This window comes from Grampus griseus, assembly GCF_964374135.1.
Source record: "Grampus griseus genome assembly, chromosome: 9".
NCBI classification, from domain to species: domain Eukaryota; kingdom Metazoa; phylum Chordata; class Mammalia; order Artiodactyla; family Delphinidae; genus Grampus; species Grampus griseus.
In genome coordinates this window covers 56,144,349-56,150,348 of record NC_139003.1, presented here as the reverse complement: position 1 = coordinate 56,150,348, position 6,000 = coordinate 56,144,349, and positions in this window count along the sequence as shown.

Sequence of the window (6,000 nt, the reverse complement as noted above, 5' to 3'; positions counted from 1 at the left end):
ATGATTCAAACCATGGTTTATAGTGCTCAAAATCAAAAGAATCAAGTTAATATAGATATTTTTTTACATATCTAACCCAAAATTCAAACAAGACCATCCATCACATCAAGCTTATGTTGTTCATCTGAATTACATTACAGTAATTACAAAACTGTAATTACATTACAGTTTTATTTGTATTAGATTCCTAAATTTGTCTTTTTTAATTTTAGTAAGAACTCTAAGTATTATAAGTTTAAATCTGGTTTTACCACTGTATATATTATATAAGTATAAAATTAAAAATAATTAACCTCAGCATTAGAAGTCCATGTAAATTACTTTCCTCTGAAAAGGTTCTGTGCATTTCTTTCTTGTGAGGATTCAGTGAGACAGTTTGTAAAGTGCTTCAGCAAGAAATACAGATTTTAGACTTAGGCAAATAACTAATATTCAAAATTCTCATGTTCTGAAACTGCAATGAAGCTGGACTTCAGAGAAAAAAGAACAGAGTAAACCTCCATAAACTAGAATGTTTGAGACTGTGCTTTGAATAACCAGATATATATTTTTAAGTTTTAAGCCTCCTTGAAAATATTTTTTACAGTGTATTGGTATAATTTAATCTTTATTTTATGACCTAGAAACTGACAGTGCCTCAGGTTCACCTTTCAGTAATAAATTCTTACTATAAATCCATAATTGCAGAAAACAGAGAAGAAATTACTCCTTAAAAAATGTAGATTTTCGGGCTTCCCTGGTGGCGCAGTGGTTGAGAGTCCATCCGCCAATGCAGGGGACACGGGTTTGTGCCCCGGTCTGGGAAGATCCCACATGCCGCAGAGCGGCTGGGCCCGTGAGCCATGGCCGCTGAGCCTGCGCGTCCGGAGCCTGTGCTCCGCAACGGGAGAGGCCACAACAGTGAGAGGCCCGCGTACCGCAAAAAAAAAAAAAAAAAAAAAAAAAAAAATGTAGATTTTCAATTTCTCTCCTTTTTCAGCAATAGAGTATATAACATGAGTTTTCTTCTGTTGGAATCCAGTTAATTGAAGTTCTACTGTATATATATTGCTACTTTGATGTAGGATTGATAGGCCTAAGCGTGGGGGGAAGAGGAGGTGAATTATTTGTCCCTGTGGGCAAAGCAGCCAGGAAAGTTTATATTCAATTTTATATACTTTCATTGAATGACTACTATGCACATGAAACTAGGGGAGGGATCCAGAGACACATAAAGACATGAGTGAGTTACTATCACAAACTTCTTAGAAGTGTATAGCCAAAGGAGAAATCGAAACTTTGTAATCCTCTTGCTTCAGTGGACCTCAACACACAGTTGCAGTGATCAGCCATAAAGCTGAGAGAACAGTTGAACACTCAGGATTCCAACATCATCCATGGTGGTGGTGGCAGCTGTCTACTGGGCGGTAGTCTTGTAAACCCATATAATTAACCAATTGATGTCAGGACAGGGCAAGTCCCCGAGGGAGCACACAGGATCTGTGCAGAGCCCTGTCCTGCTAAAACTTTTTAGAAAGATGAGAATTAAAAGATATTTTGCAAATTTATCAGATTTGCAGTTAAACCAGAAAGGACAGCAAACACAGGATGTGAGAATCAGGATCCAAAAGGCTGAAACTTTTGGCTGAATTTAACAAGATTATTACAAAGGGGAAAATGTAAGTTCCTGCACTCTGACCCATTAAACAAACAAACCAACAAACCACTGTGTACAAATACAGGATGGGAGAGGCATGGAACAGTGTGTGTGTGTGTGTGTGTGTGTGTGTGTGTGTGTGTGTGTGTGTGTGTGTGTGTGTGTGTGTGTGTGTGTGTGTGTGTGTGTGTGTGTGTATTTTAAAGAGTCAGGCTTGAACTGGCCTGAACTGACAACCATACAAAGAAGAAATATAAATGATTCATAAACAAAATGGTTTATCCTCATTATTATTCAAAGCAATTTAAATTAAAACAGTAATCCCTCAATCTACCAAATTGATAAAGGTAGGAAGAATGGTAATTCTCAATGCTGACAAAGATTTGAAGAAATAGGCATTCTTGAGAAAACCATAATTCAGAAAGACACATGCACCCCAGTGTTCATTGCAGCACTATTTACAATAGCCAGGTCATGGAAGCAACCTAAATGCCCATCGACAGACGCATGGATAAAGAAGATGTGGTACATATATACAATGGGATATTACTCAGCCACAAAAAGGAATGAAACTGGGTCATTTGTAGAGACGTGGATGGATCTAGAGACTGTCATACAGAATGAAGTAAGTTAGAAAGAGCAAAACAAACATCGTATATTAATGCATATATGTGGAACCTAGAAAAATGGTACAGATGAACCGGTTTTCAGGGCAGAAATTGAAACACAGATGTAGAGAACAAACATATGGACACCAAGGGGGGAAAGTGGCGGGGGTGGTGGTGGTGGTGGGATGAATTGGGCGATTGGGATTGGCATGTATACACTGATGTGTATAAAATGGATGACTAATAAGAAAAAAAAAATAAAGTTTCTACAAGACATGGTGGGAGAAAAGCGGTATGGATAAGATGCCTCATAATAATAAAAAAATAATTTAACTTCATATTTTATTTTAATGCTTATATTTACATATATGCCTATGTGAAAGACAAAAAAAAAAAAAGAAATAGGCATTCTTATATGCTTCACGTCAAAGTGTCAATTGTTAAGTCCTGCAACAATTTGGCAATATGTATTGGAAATCATAAAACCATGCAGACCTTTCATCCTAATAATTACACTTTCAGAAATTTTCTTAATTAAATAATTAAGGATGCACATAAGTGTATAGCTACTGGAGCATTAATCATAGCATTTATTTTTTCCAGCTTTATTGAAATATTATTGACATATAATGCATAATTAAGGTGTGCAAATAGATGACTTGATACAATTGTGAAATTATTACCTCATTAATTAGTTAACATCTGTCACCTCATATAATGACGATTTTTTTTCTTTTTTGTGGTGATAACATTTAAGATTTACTGTCAACAACTTTCAAATATATATTATGGTATTAACTATAGTCACCATGGTGTACGTTAGATCCTCAGAACTTAATTCATCTGTAACTGGAAGTTTGTACTCTTTGACCAACATTTTCCCACAACCACCATTCTACTCTCTATTTCTGTGAGGTTGACTCTTTTAGATTCCACATATAAATGAAAACATACAATGTTTGTTTTTCTCTGTCTGACTTATTTCACTTAGCATAAGGCCCTCAAGGTCCTTCCATGTTGTCACAAAAAGTAGGATTTCCTTCTTTTTTATGGATGAATGCTATTCCATTTTCTTTATCTATTCATTCGTCTCAGAGATTCCTTATCCATTTATTCATTGCTGTACAGTTAGGTTGTTTCCATGTCTTCGCTATTGTGAATAATACTGCAATGAACACAGGGGTGCAGATATCTCTTTGAGATCCTGATTTCATTTCTTCAGACGTATACCCAGAAGTGGGACTGCTGGATCATATGGTAGTTATATTTTTAATTTTTTGTGTAACCTCCATACTGTTTTCCACAGTGACTGCACCAATTTACATTCCCACCAACAATGTAGGAGGATTCCCTTTCTCCATATCCTTGCCAACATTTGTGAGTCTATAATAGTTCCAAAATAAAAGGTAGAAAAAAATAAACTTACTGAAATAGAAAGCTGTTCATGGGGCTTCCCTGGTGGCGCAGTGGTGAAGAACTTGCCTGCCAACGCAGGGGATACAGGTTCGAGCCCTGATCCAGGAAGATCCCACATGCCGCGGAGCAACTAAGCCCGTGCGCCACAACTACTGAGCCTGTGCTCTAGAGCCCGCGAGCCACAACTACTGAACCCATGTACTGCAACTACTGAAGCTCATGCGCCTAGAGCCTGTGCTCTACAACAAGAGAAGCCACTGCAATGAGAAGCCCACACACCGCAACCAAGAGCAGCCCCTGCTCGCCATAACTAGAGAAAGCCCGCGCGCAGCAACAAAGACCCAACGCAGCCAAAAATAAAAATAAAAATAAAATAAATAAAATTTAAGAAAAGAAAGCTGTTCACAGTATATCATTGGAAAAAAGTGATAAATCAGAAGGTATAATTCTATTTTTTGTAAAATATACATGTAATTCATTAATTATGATGATAATAGAATACCATTTTCTGAAGTCTTGTTTTGTGGTTTACAAACAATACTTCATTTAAATCTCACAACTAATAAGGTAGATGCTATTATTTTCATTTTACCAGTGAAGAATGGGATTAGGAGAAATCATACAACTTTTCAAATGTTACACAACTACCTAGTATTTCAAAGTTTGTGCTCTTGCTATGTTCCCAAAAAATTCACTACCTAACATACCTTTACAATCTAGAAAGGTACATACCAAAATTTTAACCATAGTTATCTCTGTGTTACGAATACTGGTGACATTATTTTTTCTTTTTGCTTATTGAATGTGTATCATTTGTATAATTAAAAACGTTTATTTTAAGAGACTTCAGTGTTTTAGTTGAAAGCAAGGTCAATATGAGTCCATAGGATGAAACAACTGTCAAAATACCCAAGTTTGGCTACATTTACAGAAGAATAGTATTTAAAATAAAGAGGCCGTAGTAGTGTTCAACAATGCAGAGATCAGATGTGATCTGGAATATAGAGCCATACTTTGGTAAGGACATCAACATAGAGACTAAAGGGTATTTTGAGGGAAGCAGTCTGAATGGTGAGGAAATCCAAAAATCACTTCATAATATGGATGGTGAAGAGAATTGGGGCCATCTAGCTTAGAAAGAAACAAGACTCAGAGGGAACATGATAGCTGTCTTAAAAGTTTTTTAATGTTATTACTTAGAATAATAATCATAAGCAGCTACCATTTATTGAGTGCTCACTCCATGCTAAGTATATGCATTATCTCAATTAATCCTCACCACAACCCTATAAGAGAGATACTAATATTATCCTCCACTTACAGAAAAGGAAACTGAAGCTCAGAGAAGTCAGGTAACTTGCCCGCAGTCACACATGCATTAATGATAGAATCAGCATACAAACCCAGAACCTGTCTGTGCTGTTAACCTTCATACAGGGCTATCTCACATCCCAACAAAGGAAAACAGACTGGGCTTGTTTGTGTGACTCCAAATGAGTAGAATTAGGACCGCAGAAGAGAGATTCAGGGACACAGATATCAGCTCAATACTCAGAAGATTCATCTCAAAAAAAAAAAAAAAAAAACAAAGCTGTCCCACTCTCAAATAGGTTGCTTTGGAAGGTAGTGAATATCCCTCTGTACATTTCATGTAGTGATACTCTGTGATGTCCGAGAAATCTCAAACTCCAGTACACACTGGAATCACCTGAGAGAGCTTCATAAAACAGATTCCTGAACACCACCCTTAGAGATTCAGATTCAGGTGTCCTGGGGTGACGAGAGTCATGAATTTGCAATCCTATCAGGCTCCTAGGCAATGCCAGTACTGCTCTAGGATCACACATGGGGATTTCTTCAAACCATAAAATCTTATTAGTTTGTAAAAGTCGTACTCTACAAACTGGACAAATTTTGTGTCCTTCACAACCTCTCTCATGGAATGGCAGCCATACTGCCCCTAAGCCACACAACAAGGCTTGTTTGTTTGTTTGTTTTTCCTATTTAAGTTACCAGTCAATAGAGTGTACTACATCTTTTAAAGTAGATGTTCATAGCTAGTTTTTTTTTTACTTCCCAGAGTTTGCTAATATATTAGAGACAGGTTTATTTTTTGTTGTTTTTGTTTTTAAGAAATCCATCTATATTTCTGATAAAGAATGGATAAAAGCAAACCTCATTAAATTATGAGACAAGAGACTGATAAATCTTAGCATGTTCACTCTATCCGAGAGGAAATGTACTTTTCTCATAGTGATTTAATCTTCAGCTGTCTAGCTCAATTTGGAATGAAAAGTGGCAATGCTATCGTCTGCCAAGAAATAAGGACGATAGCCATAT